General features: G+C 43.2%; 1 protein-coding gene and 1 long non-coding RNA gene across 2 annotated transcripts in view; both read right to left on the bottom strand.

Moving 5' to 3' along the window:
- LOC115192398 (protein furry homolog-like) overlaps nucleotides 1–7749 on the bottom strand; it is a gene marked incomplete at its 3' end in the record, with an annotated part of 82421 nt that extends 74672 nt beyond the window's left edge. Inside the window, 1 exon segment of the mRNA XM_029750862.1 lies at nucleotides 7372–7749.
- A 9798-nt stretch (nucleotides 7750–17547) lies between these two features.
- LOC115192397 (uncharacterized) lies at nucleotides 17548–18775 on the bottom strand. Its single transcript, XR_003877921.1, has 2 exons — nucleotides 18451–18775; nucleotides 17548–17975 (listed from the first exon to the last, which is right to left on the bottom strand). It is a non-coding gene; the product is annotated as an uncharacterized LOC115192397 (long non-coding RNA).
- Nucleotides 18776–19588: the final 813 nt, after the last annotated feature.

Here is a 19588-nt window from a genome sequence, read left to right as displayed (position 1 = left end):
GGCACACACAATATGCACGCAGTGCTTGTGCCTTAACTTAGTTTTCTTGATCCCAGTATTTTACACAACTAGGTCACATTTATTCCACACACACACCTGACTTTCCCCCTCATGAGCTACCTGTAAATATTCCCGTTTCGAGTTGTCACGTCCTCTGCATCCATTGTGCTGATGTGTTACGGTGTTCAGAGTTTGTTATATCCAATTTATTAATGGGATTATGATATGCAAAAGGTCAGGTCCTATTGTCCCCTATTCGGACAGGATTTGTTTTTTTTACTGGGATAAGTCGGGTAATGTAATTATGTGCATGAGCACGAGCACAAAACACCACCATTTTTGTCCCGTCCGAGTCTGCCATGTCAGTCATTTTCACATGGCAGGAGTGTAACATTTCTATCCAGAATAAACTTTTTTTTTTTGACAGTTAGTTAAATTTATCGACTCAGGTTTGCACAAGAAAACTAAGGGCTGCACATAAACTAAACTCAGTAGAAAAAGAAACGGCCCTTTTTCAGGACCCTGTCTTTCAAAGATAATTTGTAAAAAGCCAAATAACTTCACAGATCTTCATTGTAAAGGGTTTAAACACTGTTTCCCATGCTTGTTCAATGAACCATAAACAATTAATGAACATGCACCTGTGGAACGGTGGTTAAGACACTAACAGCTTACAGACGGTAGGCAATTAAGGTCACAGTTATGAAAACTTAGGACACTAAAGAGGCCTTTCTACTGACTCTGAAAAACACCAAAAGAAAGATGCCCAGGGTCCCTGCTCATCTGCGTGAACGTGCCTTAGGCATGTTACAAGGAGGCATGAGGACTGCAGATGTGGCCAGGGCAATAAATTGCCATGTCCGTACTGTGAGACGCCTAAGACAGCGCTACAGGGAGACAGGACTGACAGCTGAGCACCCTCGCAGTGGCAGACCACGTGTAACAACACCTGCACAGGATCGGTACATCCGAACATCACACCTGCGGGACAGGTACAGGTTGGCAACAACTGCCCGAGTTACACCAGGAACGCACACCAGGAAGGCACAATAGCTCCATCAGTGCTCAGACTGTCCGCAATAGGCTGAGAGAGGCTGGACTGAGGGCTTGTAGGCCTGTTGTAAGGCAGGTCCTCACCAGACATCACCGGCAACAACGTCCCCTATGGGCACAAACCCACCATCGCTGGACCAGACAGGGCTGGCAAAAAGTGCTCTTCACTGACAAGTTGCGGTTTTGTCTCACCAGGGGTGATGGTCAGATTTGCGTTTATTGTCGAAGGAATGAGCATTACACCGAGGCCTGTACTCTGGAGCGGGATCAATTTGGAGGTGGAGGGTCCTTCACGGTCTGGGGCGGTGTGACATCATCGGACTGAGCTTGTTGTCATTGCAGGCAATCTCAATGCTGTGTGTTACAGGGAAGACATCCTCCTCCCTCATGTGGTACCCTTCCTGCAGGCTCATCCTGACATGACCCTTCAGCATGACAATGCCACCAGCCATACTGCTTATTCTGTGCGTGATTTCCTGCAAGACAGGAATGTCAGTGTTCTACCATGGCCAGCAAAGAGCCCGGATCTCAATCCCATTGAGCACGTCTGGGGCCTGTTGGATCGGAGGGTGAGGGCTAGGGCCATTCCCCCCAGAAATGTCTGGGAACTTGCAGGTGCCTTGGTGGAAGAGTGCGGTAACATCTCACAGCAAGAACTGGCAAATCTGGTGCAGTCCAGATGCACTGCAGTACTTAATGCAGCTGGTGGCCACACCAGATACTGACTGTTACTTTTGATTTTGACCCCCCCCCCCCTTGTTCAGGGACACATTATTCAATTTCTGTTAGTCACATGTCTGTGGAACATGTTCAGTTTATGTCTCAGTTGTTGAATCTTATGTTCATATAAATATTTACACATATTTACACATTAAGTTTGCGGAAAATAAACAGTTGACGTTTCTGTTTTTTGCTGAGTTTATATATGAATGGACTACATGTAGCCTATTAACTTTCACAGTGAATGCTTTGGTTTATGTTTTGTGCCTATGAATTGAATATTGCCAAATGCATCAGTAAAAAGTAGCCCATTTAAATGCAACCCTTGCATTAATGGATCGCAAAGCAGCAGCATACAATTGACCTACACGTTAGGAAATGATCAGTTAACTTTCTCATCCATTGCCTTAAAATATATCTCAAGTTGGGGTAGTGTGAAGATTATTTCTTTATTAATCCATTTCATCCATTTTAGAATAAGGCTGTAAAGTAACATGACAAGATGTGGACGAAGTCAAGGGGTCTGAATACTTTACGAATGCACTGTATGTCAATCTACTATCACCCATAGTAGAAACGTTTGCCTACTCCATTGGTCAGCTTGTCGTTCTGCGCGAGAAAGAAATAGCCTATTCCAGACTCTAGGACAGCTGTGGGACGTAAATCCCAATTTCATACAACCAGTAGGCCTAGACTACATAAAAAGTAAATGAGGCTCATGCAACATTTAGCATAACAAACTATTTCTTCACATTATAAGATCAGCAATGCGCACAAGCCAGCAGGATACGCGTGAATGTTTGTTTCATAATGTGTCAAACACCATTGTGAGCGGTTTCATGTGACCGATGAAAATATACATTAGAAATTTAGAAAGAGGGGAGATTTAAAATATGCAACAACTAGCATGGGTTGCTAATATGACTAGGATTGTGCCTTTGGCTACTGGATAATGACAGAACGTTGATTTGAAAACAAATAGAGCATGAGAGAAAAGGCTACTGATTTCAATGGCACATGGAAGTCTTTATAACATACTTTTCTGCCCGTTTGGTTGGATTTTGGCTAGACTACTTTGAAGCAAGGTAAGACATGCCTCAATATGTAGTAAAGCATTCAAGCTTCAAACAAGTAAATGTTTTCAAATCCATGCTGCCTCCAGCTCATTGCAAAGTGGTGTGTGACGCGCTGAAGCCTGCCTAGTTGCCTAGGCACTTAAATGGCGAATTGGAAAAGGCTGAGAAATAAAAGTAGCTTTCTTTAAATCGTGACATTTTTTAAAAAAAGTATTGTTGCGCAATGATTGGGCTTATCAAAGCACGTTTCAGTCCAACTTCATTAAAACAGCTGTATTAGCAGCTCTCGACATACATCGACTGGTAGGCTATTTCAATCAATGAATAGGCCAAAATGAATTATATCGCAAAGGGATTTCCCCCCCTTCTCCCAGACAATTGATCAGCGCCAATTTGATCAGTTATGCATTTATTTGGGGCCCAAAAGGCAGCTACCGGAACCCCTGCCATCTATATATAGACCCACGACAAGCAGCAGAAGTAGAGTTGCACTCATTGCATTTTACAGTTTGGAAATAATAACATTGACGACATTTACGGAACTACGCCTACCTACACACTATGACCGGTTGTGACAGACGTGCTGAAATAGACATTGTCGTGGGGTGAGCGTAAGAAGCCTGGACAACAAAGGGCACCACAGTATGCAGCACCAACCTGATCAATGGTTAAGTGAAACTGAAATCCCCCAGGGTTTTCTAGGTCAGACAGGATGCTGATCTCATCTGCACGTGAGAATATACTGTATTACCTTGATCTCACCACTGGTGCAGTCATGACTGGGGTGAGGTCTCACTATTATTACCCCCCCAATCATCCAGGTACCAAACACAGGCATGTGTTGTGCTTTACACATGGAGCCACACCCATTTCTGTAATGGTAATGCGAAAGGGACAAAGAAGAACTAAGTACATCTGGTTCACCAGCACTAAAATGACAGGCTTTGCCCTGGCATAATCACTACCTTCCTATGGAGCGGAAACATCACTAGCTTCTGACAGAGAAGGCGTTCATGCTACCACCCAAACAGGACCCCTTATTTGCATGTTTTAAAAGCTCTTCCTCACAACTAGTGTGCTTTCTAAAATAGAGGTATGTGAAGCCTAGTACACATCCCTGAAAGTTCCAATCCAAACACACAAGCACACTGTATGAGGTGTGAGAGAGGTACAGAGTTGGCTTTCCTTGGGCCAAGGACAGGGTGGTTTCTTTGGTGAAGTCAGTCCCAAACATTAATTATCCTGCTCCAAACCAGTTCTCCCGACCCAGAAATAATCTGCCTCGGCAAGGTCCAATTATAGGCTATTCCTAGCTGAACTCACCCCACATTTCTGTGTATTACAGAACACAGCCGTTGAATCCAAAGAGAAAGGATATCTATCATTTTAGGATCACTATGACTCAAGGAGGAGGGGGGCTTGTCAGATGAAGAACAGCTATTTAAACAGTAACTTGCATGACCTTTCAGTTTAACATGCTCTTCATTATTGCCGGTGGATACCCACTGCAGCAGTTCAGATTAATTATTTAGCTCCAAGCAAACACAGTCATGCCTCCAACCTTTTCAGTTAGGTTTAGTAGATCATTTGGCAAGAGATCCAGCATCACAGTCACCAAGCAAGCAAATACAGGCTGTAATTCAGCTGGTAATAAGAATACAGCCGGATGTAGTTCACACTCTAAATCCAGGTTTCCTTTAAGTTCTCTTGATAAGGCAGTAGGTGAACTGTTGAGAGGTCATAGGTCAGTCAGATACAGGTGTTACAGAGAGTCAAGAAGCAAGGCAAGATATTTGTTCAGCCCTGTAGGTAAATAATGGGAAGCATCATATATTTGTTTTACCAGATGGCAGAGGTGCAAAAAGTGTCAGTCAGTTGGTCAGTACAGGGACAAAGCAGTAAGAGAGGGGAAGGACAACAGTGTCAGTCTGATGGGACAGGAGAAACAGTGAGACACAGGGCTCAATAAGAAGAGAAATGCTCTTTACTGCACAGTTATTATTTGGCTCCTGTAAATCTAACCACCACCCTCCAGTGATAAGTGATCCATGGCCCTCCTCTGGCTCATCCTGAGAGGAGACAAGCCCATGGCCTGACAGGAGAACCATTCAACCAGAGGCCAGCTCTTAGTTGTCTTCAAAAACCTCATGCCACCTTGAAATCTGAGAGACCTTGCTCAATTGTACCAAGGTATTAACATTGTTCATTCCATGTACCTGATGTGTGTGCAAATCCTTAGCAACAATCAAGATGTATTCAACAGAATTATACAGACATGACATAATGCTGGTATGAAAAGAGAACACAGTACTTCTGTTTTCAGATCATGAATACCTGCACAACCTCAGACATTTCAGAGGAAAGTGGTTCTTCACAAACGTGTCATGATGGTCACATGTTGGGTGTATGAGAGAAACTATTTTGATAACAGCTCAAATAAATGAGGACAAGCTGCAAAGTTAACTCCTTGCAAAGGGGAGCCAGGGATGCTTCGTCAGGGCCATTCTTAGTGAGCCTGGCCTTTCATCCCTACACTCAATGTCTTACCAGATTAAACCAAACACACACATTCCCTGGAATTATGCGCTGAATAATTCCAGATAGATGTCCCTCTGTAATCTAGAGGGATTCCCTGCTGTTCCTATGCACAGAGACCCAATGTGTGTGTCTGTGTACAGCGCAATCACACACCTGTACTGTCATCAGATGCTTATCCTTGCAGGGAGAGGCTGGGAGGATGAGTCAACCACACAGAGAGAGACATGTATGGGATGGGGCAGACAGGGCCCTCACTGTACCTTACACTCACTTTAAAAAAGTCACCACAACAAACCAGACTGCCACTAATCCTAGGAAAATCTAACAGCCTTCTGTCCTGACTATGACAATCTAGGGATGTTTTTTTGTATCAAAATAATAAATTCTAACCCATTATGATGCATCGGCTTTATAAGTTATGTAAGATGTGGCCTGTTATTCAACAATGAAAGAGCACCAGTCCTTGAATTAAGTGGTTACTGATTATTCAGAGCATGTACAACAACACCCATGTGGGAGTGACACAGACAAACTTTTCTCCAGATGAGAAGTGCATTGTAAAGGCCTCGGGGTCCACAGGCCACGTCTGAAATAGTTCAGCCCTCTCCACCTCCAGGCTCATTGCAAAGTGGCCAGATTCCTCTGTGTGTCTGTGTTCCCATTTCAGTGCTTGCCTCCAGAAAACAAGAACAAACTCCCCATTGTCTGTCTGTTGCACTCAACAGAGCAGATAAAGTTTTGAGAATGTTAGACATGAAACACACAACTATTCCCCCCGTACAAACACACCAGAAGACAGTGGCAGCTGACAGGCGAACCTATTATGATTTATCTTTACTGTGCAGTGTGTACACTGCCAAACGTTTTCACAGACACTGATGTTTGGTTCCCATGCCAGCCTGGATGTGGCCCAATTTAAGAGGGGGACAAAAACAGCTGCTAAACAGGACAAATGCAACTTGGCTGTTGCTGTAATTACACACTTGGAAGAAAGAGTGCCCAGTATCAATTACAGAATGTTAGCTATTACAGTTCTGATTGGAGATTAACTTTGAATCTAGCACCTACAGAATATACATCAAGGTAGAGTGAGAAAACACCCAGCAATGGTATTTATAGAGAATGCAATCTTTGGGGGAGAGAATGATATTCCTTGTTGTTGGGCTACAGGCATACACAACTAGCATTGAATACAGTTTTGGTGTATATTGGCATGACAAAGTAAAGGCGTTTCCGAAGTAAGATTGAGCTGTATAATAACAAGTGTATATGGATATTTGCTTATTATCCTGAAACATTAGTTGTATCCCAACTAGTAACTTACTACTTATCCTTGCCAGTCAAATTGCCAATACAATCAACAGATGGACATAGACAAAACAAAAGGAACAGGGGATTATAGTTCACTATAACTAACGTTGCATAATGAACTAACAGCGAACTTGCTACTGTACCAGCATTGCCATTGTGCTGCGTCTTCTATATTGCATCGTAGCTAACGGTTAGCCTGGTTGATTAATGTTAGCTAGCGTTGAATTTGTTCCTGACACCATAACTAGCTTGCTGACAACTGTAGCATACTCATTCAAGTATTTCTGGTGTTTGCCAAAATCCTGACAACATGGCTAACTAAGGTTATGCCAAAGATTTGTATAACTAACCCTCATAGCTCATTGTTCTATCTGTGCCTATGTAGCTAACTTACCTAGAAAAGAAATAGCTTCTAGCTAACATTAGCTAGTTAACCGGGCTAACGTGAGCTAACTAGCAATGTGGGTGCGCTTTAGCCAGCTAACTAACTGCAAACCTATGGCAGACAAACGGTTAGTTAACGGCTGCTAGTTGTTATCGAAGCAATTCGTTAACTAATCAATTTGTACTAAACGTTAGCTACTCATAAATTAGCTTGCTAACCAGCTAACTTGAACTGCCTAGCTAGCTATCTGTGGTGGGACCGAGTATTTCAAATCTCGGCCGAGCTTACCTCTTTTAAAGTGCGCTTAGCTTGTTTCCTAGCAATCCAACTCCTTTGGCATGCTAAACTAGTTTAGCTTTTTCCAACAGTGAAGCTTCGCCGGGCTCGCAGAAATTATATTTCAACATTTGTCTGTCCCCACCTCCCTTTTCCTTTCATTCTTTTTTTAGAACGTTCATTTTTTTTCAAAGACCTAAAACTCGTCCAATGGCAACTACCCTCCTCTTTGAGAAGGGTGTAATTGCAGATCACAATTAAGGGCGTTTCTTGACGCAAAGTTACTCCCATTGTTGCTCGCCATTGATCCGTGGTCGTTTATTTCGCGTCGGGCACACCAGTTGTTGACAAATGTAACATTATAACTAAGACTAACCCTTTTCCTAACCTTAACCTCTTAACCTGCCACGTGAATTATCCTCGTTATCCTAACCTACAACTTAAACAAATCATCTATGATATCAAGGAACGCCCACATCAAGAAACACCCCGAAATGTGGTCTGCAATTACACCATATTGTCCTCTTTGACAGATTCAGTCATTGGTAAACGATTTTGCAGTTTGTCTTGCATTTAAAGATGAGTATAAACCTATTGTATCAATGATTAAATTTTTTCAGCCTCTGGCAATCTTACGTCTCTCTGCATTGACTGGATGGTGTCCCTGAGAATGAGTGGTAAGGGGCTTTCAAACTGACGCTACCGCAGTGTAAAATTTCAGGTGCTAGTCGGAACTAGGAAACTCAGCAATGTTCTACTTGCTAACTGGTTGTAGCTGAGCTGTACACATGCTGCTGTCAACCAGTTAGCAAGTTGGACATTTCTGAGTTTCCTAGCTCCGACTAGCACGTGAACGCGTCATTAGCCACCAGACAGCTATTTATCCCCCTGCTCCCCGGACGCTTTGATGCGTTTGGACTGGGTGTGCTTCTGTACACGTGACGCCCTCTGGTGGTGGTGTACAGCAACAGGTTCCCTGTTTTTTTCCTAGTTCCAAGTGGTCATGAACGCACTGAAGTCGTACATTTCCGAGCTCCCAGTTGTTTTGAACGCGGCATACCTTGCGTTAACGCTGGATATCAGAGGGCGCATGAGTATTTACATAATTTTTTTAGGCATGTGGCTAACTGGCTATGGTATGATATTGTAACGACCCTGGGTTTATAAGCCCCAGGGTCGTTACAATATCATCATCTGCATCAAGATAGAACAAGGCTTGACGGAAAAAATGGCGTCCCTTGAGAAGGCAAAAATGAAATGTACAGTACCAGTCAAAAGTTTGGACACACCTAATTCAAGGGTTTTTCTTTATTTGTAGTATTTTCTACATTGTAGAATAATAGTGAAGACATAAACTATGAAACAACACACATGGAATCATGTAGTAACCAAAAAAAGAGTTAGAATATATTTTAGATTCTTCAGTAGCCACCCTTTGCCTTTATGACAGCTTTGCAACCTCTTGGCATTCTCTCAACCAAATCAAACTTTATTTCCAACATGCGCCAAATACAACATGTGTAGATCTTGCCGTTAAATGCTTACTTACAAGCCCTTAATTATATGTTGACCACACCGCTCGCGTCGCGTGCGCAAGCTTGCAAAATAAATGTACACATACATGTTATTCAATCATTGTGCGCCAACGAGCGTCTGCGTTGCCAGGCGCTAAAATAGAAGTTGCTTCTATTTTTGGCACAGAACATGCAGCAAGTCCTGCTTCTCCCATCTCCTCACTGGTTTATAGAAGCAGATACCCACGTGCCATCTTCTCATCTTCTCATTGGTTATACCCATGTGGGTGATTGAAAGAGGAACTGAGGTCAGTCGTCGTCATGGTAGTACTATGAAACTTGAGATGCCAATCGCCATATAAAGTCCAAAGAAGAAAAATAAGCCTTATAGGCTGACCACACTGCTCAGGTCGTGTGCACGAGCGTTGCAAAACAAATTTAGAAATCTATGTTATTCAATTATTGCACCCACGCTGCTCGCGTGCGTCAACGAGCGTCTGCGTTGCCAAGGACTAAAATAGAAGTCCTTTCTATTTCTGACGCAGATTGCGCTGCAAGTCCTGCCTCTCCCATCTCCTCATTGGTTTATAGAAGCAGGTACTGTCACGGTTATCGTCGGTGAAGGAGGACCAAAATGCAGCAGGTCTGTGTTTGTTCATTTTGAACATTTATTAAATCAAAATGAACACAAAACAACAACAAAACGAACTCACGAAATACCGACAGTCTTCTCAGGCGCATACATGCTAGACAAGAAACAATCTCCCACAAAACCTACACCAAACAATTACCCATATATAGGACTCTCAATCAGAGGCAACGAGGAAACACCTGCCTCCAATTGAGAGTCCCAAACCCAATCAACCTAACATAGAAATACATCAACCAGACTACACATAGAAATACATCAACATAGACCATAACTCAAAACCCGGAAATAATAAATCAAACGCCCTCCTAACTAACACACCACCCCGAACCACATAAAACAAATACCCTCTGCCACGTCCTGACCAAACTAAAATGACAATTAACCCTTATACTGGCCAGGACGTGACAGTACCCCCCCCCCTAAAGGTGCTAACCCCGGAAGCACCTCAAGAAACAAAAACCCCAAACAACAACAAAAATCCCCCTAAACTAAAGGGAGGGAAGGGAGGGTGGCTGCCGTCAACGACGCACTGTGCTACACCCTCCCTCCCCAACCCACCTGTCCTGGAGGTGGCTCAGGTGCGGGACGTAAACCTCTCTCCACCGTCGGTGTCGTCCACTTTGGTGGCGCTGATAGCTGCGCCGGGCAGACGGGCCACTCGGGCTGGGCCGGAGGACAGGCGGGCCGCTCGGCCTGGGCCGGAGGACAGGCGGGCCGCTCGGGCCTGGGCCGGAGGACAGGCGGGCCGCTCGGCCTGGGCCGGAGGATAGTCGGGCCGCTCTGGCAGAACCGGGCAGTCGGGCCGTTCTGGCAGAACCGGGCCGTCGGGCCGCTCTGGCAGAACCGGGCCGTCGGGCCGCTCTGGCAGAACCGGGCCGTCGGGCCGCTCTGGCAGAACCGGGCCGTCGGGCCGCTCTGGCAGAGCCTGGCCGTCGGGCAGCTCTGGCGACTCATGACTGGCGGGCAGCTCTGGCGACTCATGACTGGCGGGCAGCTCTGGCGACTCATGACTGGCGGGCAGCTCATGACTGGCGAGGCTGGGCTGACGCACTAGACGCCTGATGCGTGGTGTTGGTACTGGATATGTCAGCTTTGAAAACACACACACACACCTTAGGGCTAGTGCGCGGAGCGGGAACAGGACGTACTGGACTGGGCTGACGCACTATAATCCTGGTGCGTGGTGCTGGTACTGGATATGCCAGCTTGGGAACACGCACCTCTAGGCTAGTGCGTGGAGCGGGAACAGGATATATAGGACCGTGGAGGCTTACTGGCGGTCTCGAGCTTAAACCTGGCATCGCCCTTTCTGGCTGAATGCCTACTACCCCCTAGTAAATGTGGGGCGCTGGTATAGCGCGTACTGGCTTAAAAACACTTGGCCTCGCCATAACACCCATTACCCCGAAGCATAAGACCTGTCCATTAACTGGCCTCCGAGAAACAGTCTGGGGATTTGGCCTGGGGCTCCAAATTTGCCCCGCCAAACTACCCATATGCCCCCCCCAAAACATTTCTTGGGGTTGCCTCTCGGGTTTAATCGCCAGTCGTGTTCCTCGGTAGCATTCCCGGTCTTTGCTCCATTTCTTCCATGGGCCCTCTCCGGCCATAACTTGCTCCCATGTCCATTTCTCCCGTTTATCCAATCCAAATTCCTTCTGCTCCTTCCTCTGCTGCTTGGTCCTTTGGTGGTGGGAGATACTGTCACGGTTATCGTCGGTGAAGGAGGACCAAAATGCAGCAGGACTGTGTTTGTTCATTTTGAACATTTATTAAATCAAAATGAACACAAAACAACAACAAAACGAACTCACGAAATACCGACAGTCTTCTCAGGCGCATACATGCTAGACAAGAAACAATCTCCCACAAAACCTACACCAAACAATTACCCATATATAGGACTCTCAATCAGAGGCAACGAGGAAACACCTGCCTCCAATTGAGAGTCCCAAACCCAATCAACCTAACATAGAAATACATCAACCAGACTACACATAGAAATACATCAACATAGACCATAACTCAAAACCCGGAAATAATAAATCAAACGCCCTCCTAACTAACACACCACCCCGAACCACATAAAACAAATACCCTCTGCCACGTCCTGACCAAACTAAAATGACAATTAACCCTTATACTGGCCAGGACATGACAGGTACCCACGTGCCATCTCCTCATTTCCGGTCGGTGTAGTAATAATATGAAAGTTTAGATGCCAATCACCATGTAAGTTCAAAGATGAAAAAGCCTGGAAGGAGGAGAGATGACTAGAAACGATTCGGTTGACCGTTTTATGTGTGGATTAATTCTCGGAGTAGAGGACCTTGTGCATTTCAGGTAAAATAACTCAATGTTTATATCCCAGGATAAATTAGCTAGCAACAGCAAGATTGCCATAAATGTTTAATGCTTTTTGACCTGTCCCCAAATTAATATTTCAACCTGGGTGTCCTGATTGCTTCTGGTGTGGGTGAACAAAATCAACCTGCATGTGGATTCATGCGCGTGCGGTAAGCATGTAAGTCATGCTACAGCATAAGGATGCCAAAGGTCAGGGTTATGTTCCAAATAGCACCCTATTCCCTATGTAATGCACTGCTTTTGAGTCGTATGGGCCCTGGCCAGAAGTAGTGTACTATAAAGGGAACATGGTGCCATTTGTTAGACATACCAGATCTTCCCCTCTATTCCTCTCTTGAGCTCTCTTTTACTCAAGCATATAGCTACTGAAGTGTTGTGGGCATGCATTGTTAATATAAAGAGCTATAAGGATGTATGGATTCTGTATGTACTTATGACAACATTATTTATTCTCAGTCTTTGCATTAACTGCTGTGGCAATGTCTGTAGCTCAAGTACTAGTTATGAAAGGTGATTTTAATGTTTAGTCCAGTAAAATTGTGATTCAAATATCAGCCTAATGCCTTTCATAGTATTATACTTCACTATCTACATCTCCCTTCCAAGAGTCCTTGTACCCTCATTACGATTTGGTTACCTGCCTAAAGTAGCTAGGAAGTAAAGGCAGATGTTTATTTTGACGGAGTCAATGCTGAGTCCAAGGTCTCTTTTCCAGATGAGCCCTGTTTAACACAACACACATCAAAATACAATAGATGTCATACGTTTCATCTTCTGATGAAGAGTAAGAAATATTGGACCAATACGCAGCGTGGTAAGTGTCCATACTTATATTTGTATTCATACGTGAACACTGAAACAAAACAAGAAAACGCACGACAGTCCTGTAAGGTAAACTTGCCTATACATGGAACAATCACTGACAAACACAAGAGAAAATAAACCCATATAAATATGGCCTCCAATTAGAAGCAACGACAACCAGCTGCTTCTAATTGGAGGTCGTTCCCAAAACTAACAGAAATACAAATACTAGAAATACAAACATAGAAATACAAAACATAGAACAATACCCCAAAAAACAACACAAAACAAACACACCCCTGCCACGTCCTGACCAAACTACAATAACAAATAACCCCTTTTACTGGTCAGAACATGACAATAGACACATTAAACTACACATCCATATATTCATAAAAATACACATTATTATACATCAATGCATTAAAAGGACAACACAATCATAAAAACAGACACCAATTCCTCAAATGTTAAAATGCATTGGCGATCATTCCACACAAAAGGTGCAAAAAAATTGCAAGCAGATCTACACAACTCAGTGGAGAGTTGGCCATCCCTGAGACCGGGTCTGGTATCTCGTACGTCTATAAGTTAACAATGAAGTAAGGTACGGCAGAAGTGTATGCAGGAGAGCTATAAAAACAAAAAGAGTGCAATTATTCGATCTACGAGACATCAAAGAGGGCCAGCCTACATTCTAATACTGAATGCAGTGATTTGTACTGAACCTATTGCCCGTAATAAAGCGTAGTGCTCAATGATAAACTGTGTCCAATGGCTTCAATACAGTGGCAGCTGCATTCATATAGTCTATAACCGGTATGAATGTCGACTGAATAAATATGTGGCTTGTCAGTGTCCTGCTGGAATTCAAAATGTATATGAAGCATTGTCATGTCTTTGGGAATATTCATTTTTGTGTTTGTGTGGTGTCTATTTTCAGTTGCTGGTCTGTTTGGATACATTGGCAGAAAGAACTACACAAAGTTAAGTCAGAAGAAATGTAAAAAATCGGGAGAATTCTCCATTGGGTGAAGCCCTAAAACGAGGGCAACGTCATATCCCCCCGCCCCCCTCAAACACACACACTCGATTGGTTGTTGAATGAATGTTCATCGTGTCATTTGAGCCTTTATTGTGGTAACAGGTTATTGTTTTGACGTCTTACCAAGTTATATTTTTATTGGACACAGGTTTGCTCCTCAAAACCAATCAGCGTTGGGAGATGCTAATAAGGCTTTTTTGAGCTCAAGCCCCCTGGCTGAAACACCTGTTCTGAAGACAGATGGTGACTCACTCCTCACAGTGATCTGTTATTAGTTGGGACTATTCACATATGGTGCTAACAATGAGGTTAGGGCCTGCCTATATAGATGATCCAGTGTGTCAACAGTGCTCACATACTTGGACATCAGTTTAAATTATTTTGCCAGAGCAGGGTGTCTGTATTAAGGCACATGCTAACATACGCTAGCATTTGCTTTGTAGTTTGTAGCAATAATGAACCGCATAGCCTTTATAATTGTTGAATTAAACAAACACAATATTCCGGGAGCGTTAGTGAACTGCAATGCATAGATATAGCAGATTTGCTGTGTGGTTATTTTGTTTTTGCCTCAACAGTGTAAAAAGAACCAATATGGAGATGCATGGGTCGAGTGAATAGTCTGCTTTCAGGAGCCACTGATCAGCTGCTGTAACAGGAGAAGAAGGCACATGCAGTATACACAAGAACTCTGCTAGTTATGCAATCATGCCATAGTAATTTGAAGAACGCATAGACGGGTTAGCTGAGGCTGACAACGTCTCAAAAACGATGCGCACCCTTCAGTGGGGCAGAAGTCCGTGTGTTGTGATTCTGGATGGCCAGATAGCTAGCAACAAGGATAAGACATGTCTGTTTGCCGCATAGTTGCTCACATGTCGTTTTTTTTTTGCTAAACAACCAAACCGTCTATAGCTACGTTCCCAAAATCATAAATGCCAAAATAAAATAGTGTCAAAAGTGAAGATGAATAGCAGCTTTCTAGAATTGTCCATTATTAGAGACAAGAATGTTGTTGTTGTCATGTTGTGTTGCTACCATGCTGTGTTGTCATGTGTTGCTGCCTTGCTATGTTGTTGTCTTAGGTCTCTCTTGTCTAGATGTGTGTTTTGTCCTATATTTGTTCTTTTTTTTATTATTACATTTTTAATCCCAGCCCCCGTAGGAGGTCTTTTGCCTTTTGGTAGGCCGTCATTGTAAATAAGAATTTGTTCTTAACTGACTTGCCTCGTTAAATAAAAAAATAACACCCTGTCAAACTAGACCTTTAGATGTCCACCTGTGTTAAGATGCCCTTCAAAGAGGACCTTTCAGCTTTAAAAAAATATAATTATTTAACTAGGCAAGTCAGTTAAGAACAAATGTGATAACTTTCATAATTAGAAGAGAATATGGCAAAGCCATCCGATCTGTTCAACAATGCTGCTATGGTCTCTTGTGGCAGGGACTGCTACATGATTTCATCCTGAGTACACATAAGCTTGAACACAAATCAACAAGGTATTTAACTGAGGTAACTACTCAATCTTTATTTTTTGTAAAACTATACACAATTATTTTGTCAAGTCCATTTGCACTGCATCCTGTAGCAGAGACACTGAGAGTCAAGAAGCAGGTGAGACGGTTAGTAAAACAAAAATGGAACGCGACAACATAACAGTAGCATCTACGCATAATCACAGGAACAATACTGACTGGGGAAAGAACCTAAGGGAGTGCCAGATATAGGGGAGGTAATAAATGAGGTAATGGAGTCCAGGTGTGCCTCATGATGACGTGCAGGTGCGCGTAATGATAGATGCCAGGTGTGCGTAATGATGGATCACAGGACCGGTTGTTAGTATACCGGTGACGTCGAATGCCGGAGGGGCGGGGCGGGAGTAGATGTGACACATCCCCTGGATTGGACTCCAGTGTGTCTCAAACTAACTGGGGGGAGAATAGAGGATCATTATAATTGAGTGTGTTTTACCTCTAGCTTTGCATGTTCTCTGTAGGTGCAGGTGCAGCAGGGACTTGCTGTCTCTTACACTCTTCACACACATGGTGGCAGTGTCTAAAAGAGGCAGAGGATCCTGCTAATGCTTAAACTCACCAACGTTAGCATTATTTTTTTATTTTTTTATTGAATATCCAAAACATACAATATACTTGCAGTGCAGCCGCTCAACAACTACATCACCCCAGTCATCCAACAGACTCCCATTCAGACGTTAGCTTTATTATCACTCACACCAGCACACACCAAAACACCATTCATGTGCCTTAACTTTAACATACATGATAATCCGCTGGCATGTTAAAGTTTAAGCCACGATAGCTGATATCGCATTTACATAATCCCTTCACAGAAAAAAATATTACCATGTGAAATAGAAGCGAAAAATTCCTCAGCTCTACTCACCTGTGTCCAGGGCCAGAACCACGCTCTCCAAAGCAACAGCCTCCAAATGGGCCAGGACCAAATTCAAAACCCTCAGATTCTGGGCCTAAGACAGGCCCAAGTCTCTAGAACTTATTTCTGCAGGTTGGGACATAAGAAGCCTTTCCCACTGCATACCCAAGAATCCCAGCTGCTGGTGGGACCAGGTCATTGGTCCGAAACATGTTATAACACTGCAATACAGGTTCAGTCTACCTGTCACCCATGGAATGCTAAAAATCAACATGTATGCCCATTTGTTTATCCAGCAACTCAGCATCTGCCACCATGTAGGCAGGGAGCATCAACTCCACTGAGGCCAACAGTCCCTTTAAAGTTGTGGAAAAAGTCATATGTGACCATGTCACCATAGAAACCAGGTTTCCCCAAACAGTATTGTGAACAGACATGATAAAACCTGCTTTATTGACCTCTCTACTTCCTTCCAATGGACTCACGGCTCACCTGCTAGTTTTGGGAATGGGCCAAGTTTCTTCAACTCATATTAGAAAGAGCATGGTTGTTTGTGTAATTCCAGCTGAGTGGTAATTCCAATATGACTTTTGTAATGTCAGTGTCCCTTTGTAGATGAGCCCCCCCAGTGACAGCCATGCTTCCCAGAGAGAGAGGAAGAGCTGAGAGGAACATGAGAGGTTAATGGTTGTCATACTGTATTATTTGTTGACAGTGTGGGTTTGGTTGATGTTCAGCTTTATTTACATCATACCTTCTCACTGAGCTTCCACTGTAATGGAGGTCGTTAACCCCTTTGGTGTCTGATGGGTCAGAAAACAAGGCATTAAAAAAAGGTCCAAAGTCCTCTTGTGAACAAACCCTTTGAATACACCTTATGGAACAGCAGGGACCGTGAAGCAACACAAACATAGACACAGACACATGCATACAAACACAACATATGCACTATACACTCACGTACACAAGGATTTTGTGTTGGAGAGATGTGGTAGTGGAGTAGGGGCCTGAGGGCACACATTTATTATGTTGTGAATGTATTGTAATGTTTACATTTTTTTATAACTGCCTTACTTTTGCTGGACCCCACAAAGGCAGAAGCTACAAATGTGCTAGCTTTGTTTTGGATGACAGACTTCTTACAAAACACACGCGTGTGCGTGTCAAATTAGAAGTCAGCCCAAGTGATTTTCACTCAGTCAAATAGCACGCCCTGTTCTGCTCAGGGCTTCTGATCCGTCTGTCTCTGCTGGGGTACAAAGTAGAGTTCGGATAACTGACATAATTAGAAGAGAATATGGCAAAGCCATCCGATCTGTTCAACAATGCTGCTATGGTCTCTCTTGTGGCAGGGACTGCTACATGATTTCATCCTGAGTACACATAAGTTTGAACACAAACAAACAAGGTATTTAACTGAGGTAAATACTCAATCTTTATTTTTTGTAAAACTATACACACACAAATCATTTCGTCAAGTCCATTTGCACTGCATCCTGTAGCAGAGACACAGAGTCAAGAAGCAGGTGAAACATTTAGTAAACCAAACATGGACCAAGACAACATAACAGTAGCGTCTACATATACACACAGGAACAATACTGACTGGGGAAAGAACCTAAGGGAGTGCCAGATAAAGGGGAGGTAATAAATGAGGTAATGGAGTCCAGGTGTGCCTCATGATGACATGCAGGTGCGTGTAATGATTAATGCCAGGTGTGCGTAATAATGGATCCAGGACCGGTGGTTAGTATACCGGTGACGTCGAATGCCGGAGGGGAGGGGCGGGAGTAGATGTGACACATCCCCTGGATTGGACTCCAGTGTGTCTCAAACTTACTGGGGGGAGAATAGAGGATCATTATAATTGAGTGTGTTTTACCTCTAGCTTTGCATGTTCTCTGTAGGTGCAGGTGCAGCAGGGACTTGCTGTCTCTTACACTCTTCACACACATGGTGGCAGTGTCTAAAAGAGGCAGAGGATCCTGCTAATGCTTAAACTCACCAACGTTAGCATTATTTTTTTATTTTTTTATTGAATATCCAAAACATACAATATACTTGCAGTGCAGCCGCTCAACAACTACATCACCCCAGTCATCCAACAGACTCCCATTCAGACGTTAGCTTTATTATCACTCACACCAGCACACACCAAAACACCATTCATGTGCCTTAACTTTAACATACATGATAATCCGCTGGCATGTTAAAGTTTAAGCCACGATAGCTGATATCGCATTTACATAATCCCTTCACAGAAAAAAATATTACCATGTGAAATAGAAGCGAAAAATTCCTCAGCTCTACTCACCTGTGTCCAGGGCCAGAACCACATCCTCCAAAGCAACAGCCTCCAAATGGGCCAGGACCAAATCCAAACCCCTCAGATTCTGGGCCTAAGACAGGCCCAAGTCTCTAGAACTTATTTCTGCAGGTTGGGACATAAGAAGCCTTTCCCACTGCATACCCAAGAATCCAAGCCGCTGGTGGGACCAGGTCATTGGTCCGAAACATGTTATAAAAAAGGTCCAAAGTCCTCTTGTGAACAAACACTTTGAATACGGGCAATTATACAAAAACCACAGTATTTGCAGACTACTGTTCATCACTGAGCAGAGCAAAAAAGGAATGAGTATGAAAGAGGAAATGAAAGACACATGTGCATAGACACACACACACACCAGTAACCAACAGCGTCCAGCAATTTTCAGGTCTGAGACGGTTTGGAATGCAGAAGGTAGAATGTGAAAACATGCCATTGCCAGGGAAAGGGGCTTGATTAAATTCTCAGGTCATTTCTATCAATTTTACTTTTGAAAAAAATCATATTTTAACAAAACACGAAATATGTTGCTGTAGTTTATCCATAAATCATAAAAATTGTATACTATTTGAAGTTTACATTAAACTAAAATATTTATTAGGTACTAACACAGTGTCTGTGGACATCTCATTACCATAACACTTTTTCTAGTTCCTGTAAAAATCTGTCTTTAAATAAAGTTTTATTCACCCATGAAGCCATGATGCATAATCTAGAGGAGTAGTCTTTAGATGAGCACAAGTTAATGTATTCGCTTATATGCCTTCAGAATGAGGTTCTTATTCTCAAACACACCCTTTAACCCACTTGGCCTTCTCATTACTGAAACAGCTAAAAGCTCAAACTGGGGAAAAGGTCTGATTTTATTATAATTTTCTATGTTCATTTGAAATATTTTTTTATTTTCAGTGTTATGTTTAACTCAGGCCTTTTCATTAAATATTTCTTTTTTTGTAACTTTTTTGGGCTTCGAAAACTGTTACGGTAATGATAATAAATTGTGGCTAAATACATAATATCTGATTAAATAAAACATAATATTTATGAAATCGATGTGTATTTTTTATTAGCATAAACACAACTGTGGTCTAATGTTACGTTCGTCTGAAGGATGAGACCAAGGTGC

Source organism: Salmo trutta, chromosome 4 (genome assembly GCF_901001165.1).
Source record: "Salmo trutta chromosome 4, fSalTru1.1, whole genome shotgun sequence".
NCBI classification, from domain to species: domain Eukaryota; kingdom Metazoa; phylum Chordata; class Actinopteri; order Salmoniformes; family Salmonidae; genus Salmo; species Salmo trutta.
Note: the sequence above shows the minus strand (reverse complement) of the source record. Positions and strands in the feature narration are given on the sequence as shown.